This window comes from Thermobia domestica, chromosome 4 (assembly GCF_964235325.1).
Source record: "Thermobia domestica chromosome 4, izTheDome1.hap1.1, whole genome shotgun sequence".
Lineage (NCBI taxonomy): Eukaryota > Metazoa > Arthropoda > Insecta > Zygentoma > Lepismatidae > Thermobia > Thermobia domestica.
The window spans coordinates 177,725,117-177,750,968 of record NC_137457.1 but is presented as its reverse complement, the minus strand read 5'-3'; the positions used below and the strand labels follow the sequence as shown (position 1 = coordinate 177,750,968).

Sequence of the window (25,852 nt, the reverse complement as noted above, 5' to 3'; positions counted from 1 at the left end):
AAATCGAAAATGAAATGCAAGAATTAAGATTGATGTTGTTCAAAAAGCGTTACGATGAATTCAATAAGATGTACCCGTAAACAATTTAATTATTGCACAAGGACGGGTTGATGGTATAGACTATGAGACCATCAGATTTAATTCAAAATTATATTATTAGTTCAGCAATTATAATTCCTAACAATTTGACGTGTCGTTCGGGAGACAACACCACTGTTACACAATTACGTTATTTATATATTTCTAATGTATAGCTGTTGAGACAGAACAAACACACACAAAAAACGTGTCTGATGTTAGCCCCCAAATTACACCAAACGTCACACATCTTTAGTGCTTTTTAGTTCACGTCAGTGCTCTAAGAACTAACATAGTACTATAAAAGTTTACAAAATATTGAAGATTTTAATTGGAGCTATCTGATTTCATATGAAGTTAACTCCCCACCCATCTTTATGCAGACAAAGTTTCACCAAACTTATCACACCGTACGTACAAACATTTTGTTAACGACAGTTGTTAGTGTACACTACTACGCACTAAAAATAACGTTACTACTACCATATTTTGGGATTTACGGAAGATTTTTGACGTTAACGACAATCGTTAAAGCACTTAAACACAATAAGCACTAACGTTAGTGTTAGCACATTTTGGGATCTATTGAAAATTTTGGTGGGGCCAACTTCAGAAATATTAAATTCCATACAAACCGTTAGTGTTTTCTACAAGCAATAAAGAATTTCACTACCTTTTGTTAGTGATTGAAATGTTTCTTATTTATAAAACCTACATGAACGAAGCATTAACGTTACGTGTTAGTGAACAGGGAAGCACTAACGATTGCACTAGAAGTGATCGTTAGTGCTTTTGACTTTTTTCGGAAATTCGCCACAATGAAAAATTACACATGAAATTCTTTTTGAAATTTCGTTATATGTATTTGTCCATTATCTGCATCAATAGTGAGTCAAAAACGAAACTATTGATGTTTCCTAGAAGCACTGACATGTATGTTTTATAGATAATGTTCATGATAATACTAACATTTTTGTTAGTTTTTATATCCTACTGTAGTTATGGCCATTTACATGTCACGAAACTCAGATAAGAATATTTATAGGGATTAATCGCGTGTTTTCTAGGTTCGTCAAATCTCTGCGAAATTCAAACTTTCCCATGGAGGAGAAGCACTAATGATTGCACCGGAAGAGATCAGTAATTCTTTTGTATTTGGCTAGAAAAATGGACCATTAAAAAATTTGACATGTATTTCTTATGGGTGTTTTGTCTCATATAGTTGCCCATATCTACAATGATGATGAAGCACTAACGAAACTATCAGTGTTTTCTCTAAAAGCACTAACATTGCTCTATTTTTTGCACTTTGGTTTCGTTGCTACTCCTTTCTAGGGCTAACCTTAAGTTGCTCCCGAAACTTTTTTTTTGCTTCTAGCGTCCAAACAACTGAAGCAATAATGTTGAGAGTTGGTGTTCTAAGAAATACTCACGATTTCACTAGAGGAGATCCCTAATGCTCCTATTGGAAGAAAACTTCTCGTAGGTCACTCAGGCATTAAACACTAACGTTAGTTCTAATATATTTTGGAATCTGTTCAAGATTTTTAGTGGGGTGCGAACTTCAGAAAGATCAAATTCCATACAAATTGACGTAGCTAGATGGAGTTAACACCAATCGTTAGTACATCGTTAGTACACTTAAACGCACTATGAAATAACACGTATCACATTTTGGAATCTGTTCAAGATTTTTAGTGGGGTGCGAACTTCAGGAAGATCAAATTCCATTCAAATTGACGTAGCTTCATGGAGTTAACACCAATCGTTAGTACACTTAAACGCACTATGAAATAACACCTAGCACATTTTGGAATTTATTCAACATTTTTTGTGGCGGCCAACGTCGCAAATGTCAAATTCCATAGAAATTGATAATGTTATCTACAAGCACTAATGAATAGCACTACTTTTTTGTTAGCTCTTGAAGTGGGGGCAAGTTCACGCTTAAACCCAATGGTATTTTACTTGTACTACGAATAGTAATGAAGCAGTAATGAACGTGTTGGTGCACTAATAATCACTAATTATGCAAAAACGATTGTACTAGAAGAGATCATTAATGCTTTAGAAAGTGTCGGAAATTTGGTGCAATGAATCCCAATGAATTCCTAATGTGTGTTTCGTGACGTGTGTGGGGACCATACCTACAATAGCAGTGAAGCACTAACGTAAGTGAAAGCGTTTTCTAGAGGGACTAGAAATGTATTACCGAGTGGCACTATTTTTCATTATTGTTTAAAGTGAGGCGCCAAGCTCACGCTGGTTCCCAAAGGTATTTTTTACCTATAACACCTACATAAACGAAGTAGTAACGTTATTTGCTGGTGCACTGGGAACCACTGACGATTGCAGCGAAAGTGATAATAAGTTCTTTTTTTCTTCGGAAATTTGGCATAATGAATAATTCGCCATGAATTTCTTATAGAAGTTTCGTGATATGTAGTTGACCATATCTACATCAATAATGATGCATTATTTAAACTATGAATGCTTTCTGGAATCACTAAAACGCATGTTCTCTAGGTGTGCATCGATAGTGCTTTTAGCTAATACTAATATTTCTGTTCGTTCTTCTATCCTATTGTAATTATAGTCAATTACATGTTATGAGACTTACATAAGAAACTTATCTGGATTCAATGCATCGAATTTCCGCATGGTGAAGAAGCACTAACGATAGCACCTGAAGACGTCATTAATGCTTCTGAATTTGGCGGGAAATTGGCCAAATGAAAAATTCCCCATGTATTTCCTATGGGAGTTTTCCACACATGGTTAGCCATATCTACATTAAAAGCTAAGCACTAACGGAACTATTAGTGTTTCCTAGAAGTACTAACGATGCACTATTGACTGCACTTATATTTCATCGTAAGTCTATTCCGGATGGGTAACCTGAAGTAGCCCTCAATCAAAAGGGTTTTCATGCTTCTAGCGTCCAAACTATTGAAGCACTAATCTTGGGAATCGGTGTTATAGAAAGCGCTAACGAGGAACTGACGATTTGAATGGAGGAAATCGCTAGTGTTCCTCTTAGGACCAACTTCTCAAAGGTCACTTAAAGGCATAAAACACTAATATTAGTGTTAATATATTTTAGAATCTATTCAAGATTTTTGGCGGAATACTAAGTTCAAAAATACCAAATTTCATACAAACTTTTAGTGTTTTCTAGTAGCACTAATGCTGCACTAATAATTGCACTAGGAAAGATATTTAGCACTTCTGACTTTGACGCAAATTTGACGTAATGAATCACCATAACTTTCACATGTGAGTTTCACGACATTGGCCATAACTACATTAAGATTCATACACTAACGAACATATTAGTAATACATAGAAGCACTGGAGATGGACAACTTGAAAACATGCTCTAGAAAACATTCATAATTTCTTTAATGCTTCAGCATTGATGTAGATTTGGCCAATTGCGCATTAGAAACTTCCATATTGATTGTGCCCAACTTCCACCAATTACAAAGATACTAAATCTCATCTAGTGCAATCGTTAGTGCATTCTTCTAGTGTTTATCTAGTGTTTCTTAGTGTGCCAACACCTAACATTACTGTTACATTAATCTAGGTGTTATATGTAAATAAACCTTTGGGGACCCGTTAGTGCATTGACAGTGTTTCACTAAAACATTATCAGTTTTGTTAGTACTTCACTGCTAGTGTAGTTATGTCCAATTGCACGTAATAAAATTCCCTTAAGAACTGTATGGGGATTCATTGCATTAAATTTCTGACAAACTCAAAAGCACTAATATTCTCTTTTAGCGCAATCGTTAGTGCATTATTACTGATTCTTAATGCACCATCTCCTAACGTTAGTGCTTCATTAGTTTAGGTGCTACAAGTAAAATATGTTTAGAGTTCAGTGTGAACTTCCCCCTTCATTAATGGATAAAGAAGAAATTAGTGCAATTCGTTAGTGCATCGCTAGTGCTTGTTCAGAACACTAACAGTTTGTATAGAAATTGATATTTATAAAATTGGGTCCCACCAAAAATATTGAATAAATAAATAAATCAAATTAATTAATGTTGAATAAAATATGGTAACACTACATTATAGTTTAGTGCATTTAAATACAATAACGATGTACTAAAGATTGCAATTAACCTCATGTTTCTACGTCAATATGTACGGAATTTGGTATTTCTGAAGTTGACATCCCACTAAAAATCTTGAAGAAATTTCAAAATATATTCGAACTAACATCAGTATTTAATGCGTTTAAGTGACCTCAGAGAAGTGGCCTCCAATAGAAGCACTAGTGATCTCCTCTAGTGAAATCGTTAGTGCTTCTTAGGACACCAACTCCCAACATCAGTGGTTCAATAGTTTGGATTAAGAAGCAACACTTTTTGGGGAAATTTAAGGTTAGCCCTCAGGGAAGCACTATCGGTGAAACCTAGGTGCAGTAGATAGTGCATCGTCAGTGCTTCTAGAAAGTGCTAATAGATTAGTTAGTGCTTCACCATTAGTGTAGATATGGCCAACTACATTTGACAAAACTCCCATAAGAAATACATGGGGAATATTTCATTGAGCATTTTTTTCTCGAAATACAAAAGAATTAATGATATCTTCCGGTGGAATCGTTAGTGATCCTTCTTCATGCGGAAATATATTATCGATATTCATTTTTCTAAAATGTCTGATGATGAATTAGTCATTCGTAAGTTTTGTTTAACCGTATGTGATGGGAGTGCTAATTTCAATTGCTTCGTAAAATCTCCAATAGAACATAATTTCTTATCCTTAAGTTGCTAAAAACAAATTGACTTTTTTAACATTAAATTTACACGATTTAAAATAAAGTAGCAAAACATGATATACTGTATCACACACACGGAATCGTATCCATTAACTACGTGTAAAGAATTTAACCAATTATTGTAAAATTCTAGACACATCTCTTTGGATTATAAGAATATTTGCACTATATAATTCATTGATTTAGAAACAAAACATTGCCCTCATTAAATGAGTTATCTGGAAACAGATATAACGAATATTGTTCTTTGTACACAAAGATTGTGAAAAATCAGGATGTGTATGTTGTAATTCACAGTAGTTGAATTATTGGTGGAAATATGAAAGATCGACAGCATTAACTAATGCACTACGAATATTGTAATTGTTTTTGTTAGCAATTGTTAATAACGTGCAGGAATGTAATTTTTATAAAGGAAATACAAAGTAAAAAAATGAAAATATAAAATATAATATTAAAAAAATGATTTAAGGTTTCTTTTTAGAGAAATATTTACATGTTTATAAACTACAACTATCAACTATAAACATTTTTGTAATCATCATTTTTTAAAAGACATTTCTTGTTAAACATTGTTTTTACATTTTTGAAATAGTTGAGTAGGAATATTATGTTGCAAACAGAATAAAACGAACATTTTTTTTCAAATATATTTTACTATTTTTGTTATAAGCTTTTTATTTCTTTGAAAATGTTCATAGAATGACCAGCAAGGACATCGTCGTGTTATTTCATCAATATATACTGCAACACAACGCGATCCATTGCATCAGATTTGTCTAAAATGACAATTCCAGGAAGAGGCTCTAACATTACAGGATGTTTATCACTAGGAAATATCCAAGTAACATTTGGAACAGCCACCCAATTAGCTATTAATACCCAAATTTCAGTAACTATACATAGTGAAGATTAGATTTTTAATATTACTAGGCTTGTAATTATAACTGTTATTTACATGCAAAAAATAATGATACACCTTCACATTTCTGCTTGATGATACCACAGTACCTGTATGTCCAAATCGATGTTTATTATGCGCACAATTGTCAATGTGGAACACTCGGACGTTTTATTTCTTCTAAATTTGTGACATTTCTCTGAATAATTTTTTAAGGAAAAAATATTTAGTTATTCCATAGGTGTATATGGATAAAGTATTTCAACAATATAATGGAATATACCCTTAAGAAGTACCACCCTACTTCGCCCTGGTGCCAAGGGATGTTATATATGTTGACATTTAATTATTTGTTTGTAATTATTAGCAGCTCAGATGATTTGTAAAGGATATGGAGGTGTAAAAATACATTTTTACAAGAAGGAAACTTCGGAATTTACTAGGGCAAGCTCCTTTACACTGAACTCATCATCATTATCAATAAATGCGGAGATGTGTACAACAACCCTCATCGTAATCAACTGAATAAATTGGAAGGTGTTATCAGTACAAGTATTTCTATCTTTGTCTTATTGTGATGATGAATTAAATTCTGCATATAGAATGGATGTTACAGGTTCAGTTAAAGTGTCTGAATATGATATTTTTAAATTTACAGAGAAATCACATACATCCCAATTATCATCATCTAACTTTCCTGTTGAAGATAGAAAAAATCATAGAGAGTATAACCGTGGGATATTCTTCAAGATTAACATTATGTGAATAATTTTGAAAATAGATACTAGTACCTGGAATCAAAGTATAATAACTTAGAGGGTATAAATCATTTCTAAAATTGGATGGAGAGAATTGAGATGAAATGATATTTTATTCACCTTTTTGTTGCAGTTTGTTAAAGTTTTGAAATTCATAGATAATATTATGTTATTTCCCATTGAAGGCTGTGTTGGAGATAAAACCAATGACTAAACCTTTAGGAACATTAACCAAGAAGAGATTATCAATTTTGTAAGAAATTACTTACGCCAGTATAGTATAATATGTTATCTATACTCTTGTCAGAGGTAACTTAGACGTTTCCGAAATCATTCCTGTACTTAATTCCAAAGTTAAAACAGCAGCTACATCAATGTGATGTACATGAAAAACAACTTCCTCAAGTGCAACGTTATAACTTGTATTTTTCAAGAAGACATTAGAGAAGAATTATGTTTACTGCAGTCTAAGTTTACACGTAAGCTAACTTTATTGCGAACCGTACGACCTATTCTCAGAATATCAATATGGAGGCGTCCGTACATTTAAAAAATTTTACTATTTTTACCTTATTGGCACGTTTTTGAAAACAAGCATTGGTATTATCTAATTGATTAAAAAGCTTTGGACAATCTTTAGCCACTTGCTAAATGTGTTTGAAAAGAATCACAAGAATAATCCAATAATGTTTCAATGTATGCACGATAAGGGTAAGATCCTGACGAACTAATTAATATATCAGTTAAACAAATATTAATTTCAATAAATAATGAATGTAAGAAATTATTTAATGCTGCAAGTATATCATGATAATTTAAATTTGTAGCATACGTTTTTTTTTAAATTTAGAACGTGTATAAGCAGGATGAAGAAATAGAGATAAAGATAAACAGGATGAAGAAATCCATCTTTTCTAGAGGAATAAAAATTCGTTAGGTCCTTCTGAGGTAAATGTAGAAATATTCACTTGCAGTTGATCAATGGCTGTTTATGTCATTGGTACAGAAAATAAATAAAATTATATGGTATAAAATTCAGAACTATTTGAATTTAGAAGCGCCATTAGTTATATGTTTACGCTTTGCTGGAGACCTAAACTTTACAGGAATATGCCTTTGACGTGACTCACCTACCGCAATTGTGTGAGCAATTGTCAGAATTTATTCATATATCAGAATTGTCAAAATGATTATAACTTTTGACGTAAAGAAGCTTTATCACCAGCTCTTTTACACTCGCACCAACAGATCTTTTAAATGGAGGATTATCTAATGCATCACCCGCAACTTGTGTGCCTCTTTGTAATGCTTGACACCCTACAGATTTTGCACCTTGTTTCAGAAATGGTAATGCAAAATGAAATAATTATTTCAGAAAACTCAATATGCTGGATCCCTTTTGAAATAGAGATCCTAAAAATATGGTATTCCAAGTCCACTGCGATAAGAAACCCATCCTGATATCATTTTGTTATAATTTAGCACATACAAGACTAAGAATGAGATAGATGAGGAAAAGGTGAAGAAGAGAGAGACAAAGGGGAGGAAAGAAATGGAGATTAGAAGAAAGAGGAAACTGGAAATGAAGAAGTACTAGATAATTGTGGAAATGTAGTCAGAAATCTCGAATAGATATTAAAAGGTCTTTAATATCCCAATTTTATTATTTGAAGATCAATTCTGAATTGTTCCTGATGAAACACATGCTCCCTGATACTACTCTGACCTGCATCCAGGTAACTGCACACGTTGGGGCTACCCTGACCCAGCCCAGATGATGAGAAGTTTTATTTAATCGTTTATCTGTTATTTCTGAGCATTAAACAATTTTAATTTGGTTACTGATTTTCCATAGTGGAGATCAAATACACATTTGAGTTAGCCAAGGAAAGAAAAATCTAATAATGCATATCTAATATAAATCAAAGTTTCTATAATTCGTGAAAAGACGGCCGTTATCCCATCTTATTCTCTTGTTACGGGCTGCCTTTCAGAGATGATTTGAATTCATTTAGAATTAGTTATCCTTCAAGACCTTGTCGTGAATCAATACACACATGTTATAACTATACACATACATAAGAAATATTATTATTCTAGGTCAGTATTAGAAATTGCCACTTAAAGGTAAAATTATCACTTATTCACAAACACAGGCATACATGACTATGTATTGATAGACGAAAACCAGCTTTGAAGAAAACTATGACCTAACAAAAGTTTGTTAAAATATATAACGCCTATCAAAAATAATCACAAAGGGCATGTTAATTACACGCAACTGAGTATACATATAGTTATATCATTACACATGGGATGTTAAATTACATCAATATCGATTTAAAGTTAAAAGGGTATGACAAAAGAAAAGAAGAAAGTAAATTATAGATTTAAAAATTATTTGCATCAAATTGTATCTCTTATGAGTTAAAAAATATATTAAGTGAGTCTTTTCTCGTAGGTTTAGTTAACATTTTGTGTTACGGGTACATAATGGACCCTTTTAGCGTCCATGTACGTAATTCAACTTTCTTTGGGTACACACATGAAATAATATCTATGCATTTATAAATAAAACTTATTCAAGTCATAAAACTACTTATTTATGCATTTTTCATTCATAATTTTAGAAAGCAGGATTTAGGTCATAGACTTCAATGTAACTAAAGTTACTTGCTCCATGACTTTGTTTGTCATTTATTTAGCACTGTATTATTTTAAGTTACCATCGTATTTTATTAGATTGCACATATACATTCGTAGTTATATTAGTACAATCGTAATAAACTAAAATCTTCTTAACTTCGTAGAAGGTTCTTACTTACAACCGTCTAAGGATACTTAGTAGGGAGTTATAGATATTGCAATTCACTCGCACACCAAGATCACGGTCACTAAGATGGAAAACACAATTTCGGTCGAAAATTTATATATATGACAAAGTAATGGAGATACAACCGCATGCGAAGGTTCCAGGTTTATGGATTTGAGGATAAACTTGATGCTAACTTAGAGTTACGACAACCTGACTTATTTACATGCAACATGCAATTATTCAGACCACAATCGATGTTAATAAATACAGGTATAAGTCAATCACGTTACAAGGTGAAAAATGGTGTTTAACATGGTGTTGTACATTCTAAATTTCCACTTTACATTTGGTGAATTATAAGAAAATTATGACAACCAATTGAATCGTTTGGGGTAGGTAACAAGACCATTTATTCACATTTATCAAAGTATTTCAAACATTATATGCTTTTTCTTTAATATCACATTTATATTCATTACACAATTATAATCATATATATATGAGTGTGTGTGTGTGTGTGTGTGTGTATTTATTATTTAACCTATCAAATTAATTACCCCGCTCAATAAAAGTTTTAGGTCGTAACAATACATTATGTACAATACAATAAATTCGACTATACCATGGATAACCGCGAGATTATAAACAATTATATCCGAAACGATTTCGCGTAATGAGCATTTAAGATATGGGGCAGAAACGTAAACCAAACTACGATACAAAAAATTATCTTGGTTTATCTTTTAGATGATAAAACCTTAAAATTTAAAACTTTTGGGTCCAAAACATCAACAAGGAAATTCTTATATATTGCACATGATACAAAGAAAAATGGTGGCAACGAATAGTACAACGGTAAATTTCAATGAGAAAAATAATGAATGAATACGAAAGCAAAGTTAGATTGTAAACTGCACAATCGCTAGCGACTGCAGGGGATTGAATTGCGATGAAAAGGGTAAATTGATATCTGATGAAAGTAAATACATATACGAATTGTATCTTGCAATATCTCAATTGAATATTCAGGTTCAAATATGGTATGTTTAATGGTTGAAAATTGAAAAGCTAAAAACTTGGTAGGGGGAAAATAGATCTTAGAGAAGATACTAGAAAGTTAGAGGAGAGAATCAGGGCACGCCAAAGAAAATATGCTAAACACTGAAAAACATAAACACAAGTGATCGAATTTAAACATGCGACAATCCATCAACTTTACAGCCAAATATAGTTTTCAATATGTCGAAACACGTGACTAACTAACTGCGTGACCTAAAATATATTTATTTCCAAGTGCGAGACAAGTCTGCGCCCACAATGAGATTTTTACAAAGACAAGGGGTTTATGAAAATCACACTACACAAAATGTCTGGCCAACGCTATTGAAGACCACGTAACTACCGGACGGGTGGCTTAGTCTCTTAATTTAGAATCTCTAAGTAAAGAAATATTCCACCCCTTAGAAGCTGAGTAGAGTTTAGATTCAAGTATGGAAAACTAATATAAAAGTCTATGAGATGAAGAAAATCCTAACCGGGATTTGCCAAAATATAAACAAGATAAATAAAGTAAATTTTGTACTAGCAAATTTGTTGGTAAATTATTCCTAGAGATCCCATTCGCAGGAATCTCTACGTCTTGAGGCGCCACTAATTTCAAAGAATATACCTTTAGAAGTAAAAGAAAAAATGGTTCATAGACATTGGGACTGGCGCTCTAGTACGGGATAATGACACTCTACTCAACAAAATCAAATATACTAATTACTCTTAACCATTCCTTCACCTCCATGAACAGTGATGTTGTTAAATTAGTAAGGAAAAGTAGAAAAATCAAAATTACCAAATAGTATCAGAAGTCCAAGTTTGGACGAGTATACTTAAACTGTACTAATTATGGGAACAGCTACACTGTTCTGTAGTTTATTTAACAAACAATAATAAAAGTTGCCCGCTTTGTTAGTGTCGCGGAGGAACGATCAACGTGTCTACAAGCAGTGGTGTAACACACGTGGCCATGAAGCACGACGCCAGAAATTTAGTCGGAAAAAGATCCTCACAGATTGGGCCTGAATACGGTGCCCAAGCTTGTGAATCGAAATCGCTTCGAAACCCGTCAGGAATTACTGCAGTCCGTGAATGCAGGAACAGTGCAAACTGTCAGCGAGAGAACATTGCGACGGGGACTGCATGCAATGAACATATGCAGTCGAGTACCTCGCAAAAGGCTACTGCTCACACATGCACTTAAAGTTGTTTGCCTGCAGTGGGCCAATAATCATCAAACATGGACAGTAGCATACTGGTGCCGTGTCATATGGTCTAGCGAATCACGATTGTGGAAGGTCAGGGGATGGGTTTGTCAACTTCTGAGTGTGATTTTAGTACTATGGGATGGGCCCACTCATTGAGGTTTCAACAAAGATAAACCAGAACGTCTATTTAAATATCCAGGAAGAGGAGGTGTTGCCCTTCAGTCACTTTTTTGCGATGACATTGCTATAGAATCGCCCAATTTTCAAGACGACAACAGCAGGCTTCACTGAGCTGGACCTATATGTGACTGGTTTGAGGAACACTCCGGTACCCTACCACACCTCGAATGGCCTTCAAAGTTTCCGAACCTCAACCCAATTGAGCATCTGTGGTACCAGTTGGAACAGCGGATGAAAGGTCGACCGTGATGATATCCTCCGTGAGTGTGTTCAACTGGATGTGACGGTCTTGCAGACCCTTGAAGACTCCCTTCCCGACCATATCCAGACCGATATCAAAGCCAGGGGCGGCACTACATGCCCTTAACGTAAGTACTAAGGGGGTGACTGATTCTTTGTCTGGGGTGCTTTATATATATATATATATATATATATATATATATATATATATATATATATATATATATATAAATCAATACCTTGTGGCAAAGAATACAACTGGGGTCCAACATTTATATTTGTCCTGTCATTTAATCACACTCGCTATAATGAAAATGAAAACGAAGTGATATCTTTGAGTTTTATATCCCACGGTTCTATTTTTTCTAACTTTTTATTTAAATGTTCTTTAATATCACTTATCTTTTTAAGATCAACTTCTTTCATGCAATTGTGATAAGAAAGGATGACTATCATCTTCTAAATCAACATAATACGTGATAAAAGTGTACAGCGTGCAAAGGGAATGAAAATTTATATTAACAAATTCTTATAAAAGCACAATTTGCTAAATTGGCCCAATATGGTTGAAAAATTCTGTTTTATCCGACATATAATGAAGATGAAGCCAAACCTTTGCTAAATATCTGTGCTAGTCAGAGAGTGAACTAATAAAATGTGGATACTATATCATATCACTCCGAACTGTGAACCATTTGGAACTTTTGAAGTTTTAATAGAACAACTGCACCTGACCAGCTACCTGTGTGTAACGAACATTAGCAGTGATAATGGATGCCAGTGGATACAGTTAACTTTGCCACGTGATGCTTAGCTTATTGGAATTGTTTATCAGATGCAGAACAACATGCTAGTAGTATATCATGTCAAACAGCATTATCAATAAAAGTGTAAGTACGACTGATACCAAAAGATGGACCCCAAACACACATGAACATATCGCTATTAGCCGAAAGCGAAATGAACTACATGTAGGAAACAACTAATAATATCCAACAATGACACTACTATAGTGTAATCTAGTGTTTGGAGTTAAAATCAGGACTTTCATATCTCTCTCTCTCCTTCTGCGAAACAAGGTGTTGAAGTTATTGGTAAGAATGATCGAGAAAACAACAATAGAAGAAGAAGCCAGGAATGCCTGAAATGTTGAATTGTTAATGATGAGGAATTATCCATGATAATGTATCCCGCCTACCTTAATTTCAGACTGTCAAACTAGAAAACAGCTGAATTGTAAACAAATCCAAAGTTAGGGATATTTTAGATTGATTCTGAATTAACAGAAAAAACAGAGAAATTGCACCATAAGTTATCATCCAAAGGTACTCCCTCTAACGGAAAAAACGATGTGTGCGATAAGTACAATTACTCACACACGGGGGAAATAGGATATGTGTTCGTATTAAAACAACACCCACACTCCGAAAAACCAAGGTCAGGAGCCAAATGAAGAAGAACCTCAGCTAACGTTCAGTCTGTCTACTAATTTTGTGGGCCGCGGTGGCTCAGTGGTAGAGCCTTCACCTCTGGTGCCGGGTTCGATACCAGCCCCCGTCAAGTGAAATTTGTGTGGACAATCACCGTGTGCATGGGCTTTATCGGGATTGTCCCGTTTCCTCCCACTTTCTTCATTCCATCATTTCATTCATTTCTCATTATCACCGTCTCCTTTAGCCTAACCGGCATAAACGTGGCACGTAAAACTCAAAGATTTCATTTCATTTCCATTTTTACGAATTTTGTGGATTTTATCATGTAGATCTGACGCTTTTGTGGTAAGAAAGATGTAATTTAGTTATTTGCGGTCGCAGACAGGGGAGAGGCACAGTCGAAAATTTCGGTCGATATATAGCTTTGATTGCTGCCAAGTAGCATTGTTAAGCACCGATGAACATTCCCAAGTAGCTACAAGCAGTATCATACGGACTTGGAATATGGAGCAATTTCATGCAATGGATCGAGTTAGAGCTGCCAACAGGGCAAGGTTGACTGTTGGCTTAGTTACATTCATACAAAATAACTTCAAATTGAATTTGTGAAATTTTAAGCAAGATGAATGCACTACCACTACCCTACTACCACACTAGCCTATTGCTACAAGTTTTTATCTCTTGATTTTATACAAGTTAGGATTTTCTTTGCCATATCATATCATTTCGTTGTAGTAATTTTAAATTAGAATGCAACGAGAAAAAGTAATTCTTACCAAAATTCTCGTTTGTATTACATGGTCAATTGTACAACAGCTTACACTGACTCTTTAGTTGCAAATTTATAACACTTCAACAAGAATTTGTGTTAGAAAAATTGAATTGAAAATGTTTAATTAAGTTTTTATTTAAGATATTAAGTTTAATTAAGATATTAAGTTTTTATAAAATAATTACTTTCCGTACGATATTTTATGGAATTTAATGCTTTTCCCAGAAATTATATTGCGTTTGTACGATTTTATCGAAAACAGCGCAATTTTGGGTTTAGAATATTCACAAGTTAGTTTTGCATGAACATCCAGAAGTTGTCAGCACTGTAGTTGCTCACTTCATTCGAGTAATGAGAACCGCTTTAAAATGTTTTTCTTGAAAGGCAGAACGATATACGACAGTTTTTCAGTTTTTCTTCATTTTTTTCACCCAAAGAGAACTGTAACGAAAACTAAGTGGGAAATCTATGACAAAATGTAGGATGAATCGGAAATTTCATTAATCAATCATTTAAAACAAAATTCGGAATTTATGTAAATTTTACCTCGTTTCGAGTTAGACTTTAAAGCACCAGCAGTCGGAAAGAATAGCAAACTATCAGGTTATTGTAGAAGCGATCTCAATCAGCATTAGGAACGAAACAACATTTAGTAAATAAATAAAATGTAAGAGTTAGTAGTAAAACATAATTTCGAACATTTTCTTAAAATTAGGCTGAACTGCAACTTAACTTCGAAGCCGAGTGTAAGGTTTACAAAATTCGTATATTTAAATATTTCAAGCACATTAATACATAAAGTAAAGTTCCCTAGGCATATTAGTGAAAACCAGAAATTTAAGAGACTATTATCAGAATTTTGTGCATTTTACCAATCTCTTTCAAAGTCTGAAAATTTTCGTGTGTTTGTTAGACTAAAATAGTCAGGGGAAATGAAGTGTAAACTATTAGTGCTGGCATATCTATCCACTATGATTCTTTTCAATTAAATGCAGAAATCCTTAAATTTTATGAACAATTACAGCTTTCATCAGTAAATTGCATCACCCGAACACTTAACTTCAGAATCACCTAAAATGACAATTAATCGAAAAAGTTAGTCTTCACAGAAAAGAACCGCATTTCAGCATTAAGTAGTACTTGATAAGCAAATTGCGAAAACAAGACGTTCCTAGGATAATAATACGATTTTTTTTCAAAAGTCTATCTTTTACACATAGAATTATTCAGCTTGTCTCTTAACAAGCAAGGACAGAAGGTAAAATGTTTTCATTCAAGTAAATAGGAGGTCCTCTACTTTTCAAGTCAGACTAGAAATCCACACTCTTGGCGATAAGCTAAAAAACGGTATGTTTACTTGAAAAGCATTCAGCAAATATTATATTTTTTTGATAAACCACAATAGGAAAGGAGGATGATAATATGGAAGAATACGAGGATCATTCAGTAAGTAAAGAGACAATGTCTATATTTTTAACACTAATAATTTTTTTTTGCTTCAGGGGTGTTAGCTGGCAACCTTGGGATATGCTCTGATATGCTGTTTCGTAATTTTATGTCAACGTAACTTCAAAAATATCAATTCATCTTGGCAAGTCGTCTAGAAGATTGCACCGTAGAAGAACAGCGCTCAGTCATTAGTTTTTTAGTCGCAGAAGGTTTAAAACCAAACGAAATTTTTTCTCGAATGTTGAGACAGTACGGCAACAGTTGTATGAACCGTGCGAATGTGTACAAGTGGGTTGATCGGTTTAATAGTGGCCGAACAAGTGTAGGTGATGAACCCCGATGTGGACGTCCAGTGGAAGTTTCTGGTTCTTCGTTGGAATCGAGGATTGACGAACTTATTCGTGATAACAGAAGAATTGCTGTTGAAATGATAGCTGAGGAAGTTCAAGTAAGTGTTGGAACTGTTCACAATGTCATTAGGAACATTTTAAAGTACAGAAAAACGTGTGCCAGATGGGTTCCCAGACAGCTTACTGACGCTCATAAAGAATCAAGGCTTTCCATTTGTCAAGCCTTAACGCAACGAAGTTTGATTGAAGGAGACGCTTTTCTTGAAAGAATACTGACTTGCGACGAGGCCTGGATCCATCACTACGACACTGAGACCAAACTGCAGTGTATGGAGTGGAAACACACTAGCTCTCCAGTTCCCAAAAAATTCAAGATTCAACCTTCCGCTGGTAAAGTGCTGCTGACTATCTTTTGGAACACACAGGGTCCAATCTACTGCGATTTCCTTGAAGATCAGTGATCCATCAATAGCCTATACTATTCTGAGATGCGAGAGCACAAAGTTAAACCAGCTATCAGGAGCAAACGCCGTGGACTCTTGTCAAAGGGAGTCATTCTTCAGCACGATAACATCCGCCCTCATACAGCCCAGCTGACCCGAGATAAGCTTCAAGAATTGAGTTGGGAGGTCTTACTTCATCCTGCTTACAGCTCAGACCTTACCCCATCTGATTTGTACCTGTTTGGACCACTCAAAGACGCCCTGCGTGGAAACAATTTTGCTAACAACGATTAAGTTAACGCAGTGGTGCAAAGGTGGCTTCGGGGTAAATCGAAAGATTTCTTCGCCAAGGGAATTAGGAAACTGCAAGAAAAATGGGACAAATGCATAACTGTAAAAGGTGATTATGTTGAAAAATAGCCTTAGTTTTGAAAGATAGAAATAAATCTTCATTGAGCTATAGCAATTTGTCTCTTTACTTATTGAATGCCCCTCGTACATGCAAGTTTAGGAGATAAAACACAACCCAACATATTTCACGGAAATAGCATTGAGTTACATAAAACTTGCATTTGCTATATGCTGATATAGAACTTAACTTCGCAACTGAATGAAAAAATAACTATCAGATTACAAAGAGTGATAAAAATGAAGAAAATAGAAAATTCGTCAAGATGAGTAATTCGATTCCAATTAATTAATCCTTATCATTACAGTTAACTAATTCGCTAAATCCCGGTGGAAAAATAACGAAATTGGCATTTTCCATCATTTTAAGATAAAATCGAGAAACAAATTTTGCGGGAAAGAATTAAAAAGAGAGCAATTCCGTTCTATGTTAAGAATATGAAACAACCTTAAATTCGAAATTGAAAACAGAAATGAAATCAATTACTCGAAATCCTGAATACGTCTGATATTCTTCAGATTTTATTCAAATTTTAAGACTAATTTCTGAAATTTTCATAGAAGAAGACAAGGAACACATGTTAACTACGATTTTTCAATATTTGTGACCATTCTTACGTTTAATAAAAAAGAGAAGATATTTTCAAGTAAAATTACAACAACCCAGGCCTCTTTAGAAGAACATTCAATTTTATTTCCCTGATGCATCATGGATATGGAATAGTAGATAAGTGAACATTGGCATGCTATTATCAGCTTTATTTATGTTTTTAATAGCTAATCTACTCAAACACGAACTCTCTACGTTAAAATTCAGTTCAAAATGTTACAATTTGGGAAAAACTGAAAAACTTAACTTATGAAAGTAGTGCATAGTTATACAAAACAAGATAGAAATAACGAATAATATTTTCAATCATAAAGAAGTAAAACGATTAATGAATTCTAGTGAAGTAATGTATTGATATTTAAACGTAAAATTGAATATTAAGTTTCAGAAACTTTAACTAAGCTTAATCTATAAGAACATACACGTAGTGGTGAATGTCAGAGAAGGGAAAATTGTTAAATAAAACAACGAAAATCCAGACGTTTCTTATAAAAACTAAGATTTTCACAAAATTAAGACTTTTTTAAGGAACAAAATTATTCTCTGAGGAGTCAAATACTCCACATGTTTAATAATGCAATGCAGTCATGAAATATCATAATTAGAAAGAAACTCAAATTTGTTGACAAAATTCCATTTAATTTAATTAGGACTTTAAAATATTAAATTAAAATCTGCAAATCTTTGAGTTGTTGAAAATAGACCTTATTCAAGATGAAGAATTCCTAAACTAAAGTAAAATAAACTATATTTCTTAATCGAAATCAAGTCATTTTAACATGCTCAGAATTATGTTAAAAGCTACTCGTTTAAAATCGACTATCCATCCAGATACAGGATCCCATAATGAAAATTAGAAACGTGGTCCGTTAAGATGACCCAAAATAATACAATAATAAATAGGTAGGACTAAATAAAAGTATTGAATAACTCTTGTAAAAGAGCAATAAAGTAAAATATCCTTATTGAAAAGAGTTTGTCGATAAACTCCCTCTACGATGAACTTGAACAGAAGTCCTGAGAATAGAATATGTTTACATCTTCGCACTAATGAAGTCTGATAATCTGGTGATGAATCTGATTGACCTTGCTAGCAGAGTAATCGAATGCCCTTGTGATGACATAACCGGTTGTTTCAGCTGCAGCTGCCAAAGATTTGGTGAAGTTGAACCGAGATAGGTCGAAAAAGAGAGAGGTTACCTACAATGGAGGTCACTCTGTATATTAGCCTATATATTATGAGATTCTAGCAACGACATAATCATGCAATGACGATTCCATTTGTTGGTCGGGACGGCAGGCACTTGAAACCAAGTTTTCAACTTAATAACATTATACGTATAAGCATGAAACCACTAGTAGCAGCTACAAAAGTCCCAGGCAAAAGATGTGTGAATGACTTCTCCAGATGCTGTACGTAAGCTAATAATTATTAATAATTAATACTAACATTTAATTGTGGACTCCTAAAGTAAGCTTAGAACGAATTAGGTAGTGTCATATAACAAATGCTCTGGAGTAATAAATCCAGCAAGAGAACACATAAAAATTACCTTTAAATAATTAAATTGGTAAACAATTAAATAAAACATGTATCTGCCATAAGAAGATAATATCACAATACCAACCAAGCAAATGGAATGACATTAACTGAGTGGTCTGAGTAACCAACAATTATAAGCTAACTATTTTGTAATTAAAAATCCGCCAAATATGAAAGTTGAAAACATAGTGATCCCCTATATTTAAAATTTAAGAATAAAACTAACTAGATTTCTTAACTGAATATAGAACGAAGTTAGTAAGAATATAGCGTAGAGTAAAGAAAAAAACAGGTAACCAGGTAGAGAGATTAGCCTACAAACGGGACTGAGTCCAGGAGTGAAAAAGATATTAAAGTTTAAGCAAAAGTATAAAAGTAACGTACTACGCACATGCACAGCTATTTGCTTGAATTGCAACTCGAACATAATCAGGTAATAACTTATAGATATTGATGGTAAAACGTACTTCCAGTGTTAATAGTGTTGATTAAGCATATTTAGCTAGTAACATTTCGAAAGCAAAACGGTGGTCAAAAAATAGAAAACAAACACTTGTCATTCTGTTGGCATTCTCGAAATTATTTACGTACATAATATCCCCAAACCAAAAGTGCATTTAGACTATTGTACAATGCAGAACGAAAATGAACATAAAGACCATGAGTAGTAGCCGCAACAAACGAATGAAAAGGAAAGGAACATCGGGAAGAAGGATAACAAGACAAAGAAGGAGATGGAACCAGTTGCCGAACTGAAGCGTGACAAACAGGACAAACACAAAGTTCAAATGGAACGTACGACATCCTATGACGAATAAGAACAGATACCAGAACTCGTAGCAACAAAAATACACAAGAGCAAAATTGAGGAATGATTGTTCATTGTCATGGGCTCTTCACTAAGGTTGACAACTTTATGAACCGAGTCCTGAGAGAATGGAAAGAGGTACAGTCTGGTGAGGATCAAGAAGGAGACCTGGAAGTAAAGGAAGAATATCTATCGAACATTATAGTTAAGATTCAGGAGGAATGTGAAATTCTAAATGAGAAGTTGAATGATTAATAAAACTGTATCTTTCCGTCGAAATTTGGCTTGTAACAGTCATTTGGGAGAATACTGAGTTTTAACAAAAACTCAGTATAAAAGTGAAAACTGAGAATATAAGTGTCTTTCAAATGACAGGAACTGAATACGGATACAATTTAAAAAACTGGAGTTGACTTGTCACCATGTTCTAATGAACAAATGGAACTTTATATTAGGTAGTATGAAGATGGTGTTGAAATCTCGTGTCTGGACATGTACAACGAGCAAGCAAACATGTGAAGCAAAATCTACCAAAAAAGATGGCATGATAACCAAAAGAGTAGGGAATAGAAATTAAGCCAAAGCAAACAAAACCCGATAACCAAAGAGGCGAACATTGGAACCACGAGGGTGACGCGTAATACATCAATAGCCCAGAACGCAACGAAAAGCGAAGCGAAACTTGCTACAGAAATCCAAAGCGAGGATAAATCATGGTGGATCAAAATGACACATTAGATCAAAGCAATGCAGAAGGAGGAACAAACATAAATAATGAAGAAATGCATAAACTAAATACCACTGGGAATGAACATTCAATTCAAATAAGGCTTTTGTGCTCAAACGGTCTCAATGTGTATTGATCGTTTACTAGACAATGGAAGAAGAACTTCAAAGGTTTATGAGGCTCAATACTTACATCATTAACATGAAACCATCCGTTTGCCACATACCGATGGAACGCAAAATTTTGGTTTAATCTGTAAATGAAGTAAGCGAAGCAGTGAACCAATGGAAGAATTGGACAATGCTATCCAAGTAGCACAGACTAAATCATCATCGTCCCATACCAAAATAAACGTTGGAGACCACGAAGAGATGACGTACAAAGTAAACGAAAACTTAATGTGAAATATTGATAGAAAGCGAGGACCCATCGGTGGTGATGAAGGTTACCGGACAGACTCTAATCCTGAAGAGAACAGGGTAAAAGGAAATATGCAAGAAAAAGCAACATTTGTAACCATCACGATAGCTTAAACCAGCAATAACAATGAAGCGAAAATTTTGGATTCTTTTACCTCAACCTCGGAGAATGTAGAGCATAGGGCGGATAATCAACCGAATATGCCATCCTGACCTAATGTAGTAACATTAAATATATAAGTTTAAAAAGCTTTCTACAGTAATAATTTGAGCAACCATGTAGGTGGTGGCACGACGTTTTATTTTGCTTCTCATTTCAGTACTCTCCGAACAGAAAGAAATTTCTGATAAGCAGGGCAGACAAAACGAATGAGAAATATATTTACAGCATCCTCTCCCCCATCATCATAGGAATATCACGTAGCATTTTTATCCTACCGAAGATGGTTCTGTGCTGTTAGGTGTAGGTAACTAAGAAAATACCTAATATTTAGCATTCCTTAATTTTAATATTACAGCATCTTTATTTGTTCGAGGGAGCCCCTACACAACCAAGGGTGACAAAAAGAATAGGAAAAGTGTCTATTGATTTTAGTTGCGGATCCAGCTTGGACTCCCGGGAGGCGGTGGAGTAAAAGATTCTTTTGATAATATGAAGCTGTCACAAATTACCACTTAACTAAACTAAACATAATAGTGGGGTTAACCGGAATCCAGTAAGTTCAAATTGACGTAAAATTTCAATTTCTGGCTTCATATTAAAGGTCTGGTTCCGAATGACAATTTCAGTCCGAGTAGACAATGATCAAATCTCGGGGAACATTGCAATGTAAGAAAAATAATGACGTCTATATCGTTAACCTGTTGGTGACATCACTAGTCATGACCTAAATATTGCAGAAAGTAAACGCTAGATGCTGTCGGCTCTCGTAGTAGAGAGCACTCCCAACAGGTCTAGTAGCCTTTGGTGTACGGAGATCCCGGGTTCAATTCCCGGTTGGAGAGCGTTTGTGAATTTTAACTGTCCTAAAAGTTTCTGTGTTCGTGTCCCTGTCGTTCTAGGTGATTGGAAAAGCAAGTAAAATTAGTAATAAGTAGTTCAAGTAAGTTACTGAGACCGACTTAAAAGTTCGATGAGTCAGTTAACTTTTTCCAAAAAGTTAGCTAGCGCAGCATGCTGGTAAGATAAATTTGATTTGGCGTGGGTTCAAACCCTGCCTAAGGAAAATTATTTTTATTTTTTTAAAATATAACACTTCTTTCATTAAAATAAGATTAAAAATAATATTCAAAAAGTGGTTTAACGCTTTTTTTTAAATTTCCGTTAAAATTATATTATTAAAAACAATTTGCCCTTGTATTATACAGATCCAGAGTAAAAGTAGACTTAGTGGTAGAAACGGGTTAGAATGCAATTCAGCATTCATTCGTTTCCGTGCGATGTTGCCACAGGTGACTCGCTTACATTCCCTTCTGGTCTGGGCTGAGTGTATTTCGAAAATATGCTTTGTTCGGGGTGAAGTTCCAAGATTCAGCATTGACTAGGAGTTTTTCTTATTAATATCCCTTCTAACAATATTAGCAGTGGAGAAAAGTTAGGCCATGTTGAAGTTTTTTGCTCCTAATTTAGTTATTTTACTTTATTGTTTAACGAATATATTGAAAATATACAGATGGTGATCAGAAAAATGTAAACACCTGAACGAAATTGCAACTAACCAGATTAATATGGTGTCGGGCCACCTTTCGCTTTCAGAACAGCCTGGATGCCACATGGGATGGAGGCATAGAGATCGTGAATGGTAGCAAGTAGAATTTTAATCATTCCTCGTGTAGGGCATCGGCTAGTTCTGTGAGAGACGATGGGGATCGAAATCGTCACCGGAGTCGTGTTTCCAAAACTGACCACAGATGTTCAATTATGTTGAGATCTGGGAATCCTAGGCGGCCCAGGGGAGGAGTTGAACTTCATCCCGATGTTCCTCAAACCACGCTGGAACAACGTCAGCTGTGTCAATGGGTGCATTATCATTCTGGAAGATGGCGTCATTGTCCGAGAACAACATCCGGACCATAGGATGCAAGTGGTCTATTAAAATTGCGACATAATCGTTGGCAGTGATTCATACGCTAAGTGTGACCACAGGACCCAATGAAAACCATGATTTAGCGGCCCACAGCATCACCGAGCCGCCGCCATGTTTCACAGTTGGGCGGAGACACTGGAGATCATAAGCTTCTTTGGGCGTTCTCCACACATAAACACGGTCTGTGGTTGGGAGTAGGCTGAAGGATGACTCATCCGACCATATCACACGTTTCCAGTCCTCAAAAGTCCAAGTTGATGGTCGCGGCACCATTTCCGTCGTGCGAAAGGGTTATGGTCCCTGATGAGCGTTTTGGCCCATGCAACACGACCCCATAAGTTCATGTCATGTAATTCATGGCGGAAGTGATTGTCGAAACATAGTGGGGAGGTACTGATTGAGTTCCTCCGTCACTCACTCCGCAGTGGCACGACGGTTCTGCGTGACAATGCGCTTTAATACCCGGCGTGACCTGTCACTCATGATTTTCTTCAGCCCACTGTTTTGCTTCCCCGATGTGCTTTTCCTGTGTGTTGTGTAGGCCGTCATCCCCTTCGAGACTATCCCACGCGACACATCTAACACAGTAACCACTGCTGTCACACTCACTCCACTTAACAGCGCACCAACAATTTGCCCTCTTTGAAAATCGGAGAGGACTCCCATTTTACACTACCTCCGTCTGCTGCAGAAAGTGGACACTGCTGTTCCACTGCGCCTGACGTAGTATGGAGACCGACGTAACACACCACCACCAGCGGTCGTGCGCTGCGGTCGCCACGACACCACTGCCAACGCATACATCTGACGTGTTGCCAACTACCGTTGTTTCTATTTTTCTGATCACCATATGTATTTGTCAGCAGGGACGTATGCAGAAACTCTTATCTTGAGCGGTCCCAAGGTATTTGTGGGGGTCCGACTTCAATATTAAGATTAATTATATTAACGTGTTTAAAAATAACTACATAATTTATTTTAAATTTAGATAAAAGTTGGGATCTCTGAGAGGATCCGGACACCCTGGATTCACCCCTAAATTCTTGCTCGAATATATAAAGGAAAACTAGTTATTTTCGATGAAGTATTACTTCAAGGAGACGCGACATTTTTATAGCACATGTGGTACCCTACGTTAGAAAGGAAAATAATTACTTTCCTTTGGTTCTCTGCCATTATGCTCTATCGAAAAGTATTATAGAGTATTAACAAAATATTACTTCTAAGAACAAACCTGATTGGTAAATAGCAATACTGAACATAACTCCACAGAAATTCATGCTGAACTTTCGTTTATAGCTACCCCTTGGGGATTTGCCCTCAATGTCAATCGAGTGATAACTCAGTTCCGTCCTTGTTCTTAAGCCCTGTTCGTATTACTTCGAACAATTTGGTCTTATTTGTTTTATGACGTACATAGGAACAGACAATCAGGGCAATCATAGCATGCATTTAAGAAAGTGTATTTGTCCTGAAATTATTACAAACATTACCCAAAACTTTTAATATATGAATCTATACACTTATTTCTATAGATAAAGCAAACATTAGAAACTATCTATCGAAGTAGTAAATTAACAGCATGATCATAATGAAAAGCATGCCTCGTAATACAACACATTCTTTCCTGTAAACAATCGAAACTCGGTTGGGCAGAAAAATAGTCTGCAAGAATTAGGTTATTAGTTCCAGCCCAGTACGAGTAAGGATTTATATTACTATTGTTTCTTCTTTCTTATGTGTGGAAAAAATCCAATTGTGACATCGCGATATCAATTTGGTTAGGCATCTAGTGTTAGGTAAACGTTTAATATCACTAACCGTGGAAATCATTTTACTAACCAATTACTTAATGAACTTTCCCAACACGAGAAACCAGTAGCATAACATGAAGGTTAACCTCTACTCCACAGCCCTTAGTTATGCGTCCGTACCTTAAGGGGCGGACCAAGTGCCGGGCAGCTCGGGCGACTGGCTGGGGCGCCAGAGTTATAGAGGCGCCGAAACGAGCCTCAAAAAGTAAATTTTATAATGTGTTTTCTACTGACATCTTTGGTTTATAATCTTGTAAACTAGTGGCAATTACGTAACCTTCTTCCATTTCACCAAGGAAGAAGAGAATTTCATAGTACTAAGAAGGCTGTATCGACCAATGGAGAGATGGCATGTAGAAAAAAGAGTGGAGGGGGAGTAAGTATTGTTTGTTTGTTTGTTTGAGTTAGCGTTTCACAGTTATATCTTAATGGCCAAAGGAGATGTGGATACAGGTTATATTGTAATCCTAACAACATTTATCGTTTAACAGTAACGAACCAGTAATTTGATCCGAAACCACAGGAGGCAGGCGTGCTAGCCACCAGACCAAGGAGGACGGGAGTTGGTATTGTGGAGTTTTCTGAAAAACGCCATATTCTTTGTGAAGTTTTCATAGGTAATGAATGTCTTTTTCAAAAATAGGTTTCAAACATAAACAAACACTATGATAAAATAAAATATACGCTAGTACTACACATATACGGGGAGGGCGACAAAAAATTGACGGTGTGAGAATTTGGCCTGTTTCGCCTCTGCGTATTTTCTATATAGTTTTTGGCCTGCACTGTGGCTCAGCATAAGGAGGATCTGATGTTTCCTAAGTAAGTTGCTTTCAGAAAGTTTGATATTTCCTTAACGGTGATGTCAATAAACTTACTCATAGTTATTAGCCCGACACCGAGCCATCGTGGACAAATCCCTCTAGAGCAACGATCTGTAAAAGTTGTAACCTGGGCGATGACGCCCACTCGC

At 35.2% G+C, this 25,852-nt stretch overlaps 1 protein-coding gene across 1 annotated transcript in view; it reads right to left on the bottom strand.

The window, feature by feature from the left end:
* Positions 1-25,852, bottom strand: part of LOC145683408 (hemolymph lipopolysaccharide-binding protein-like) — a 181,972-nt gene that overhangs the window by 513 nt on the left and 155,607 nt on the right. The gene's annotated exons all lie outside the window — the stretch shown is intronic.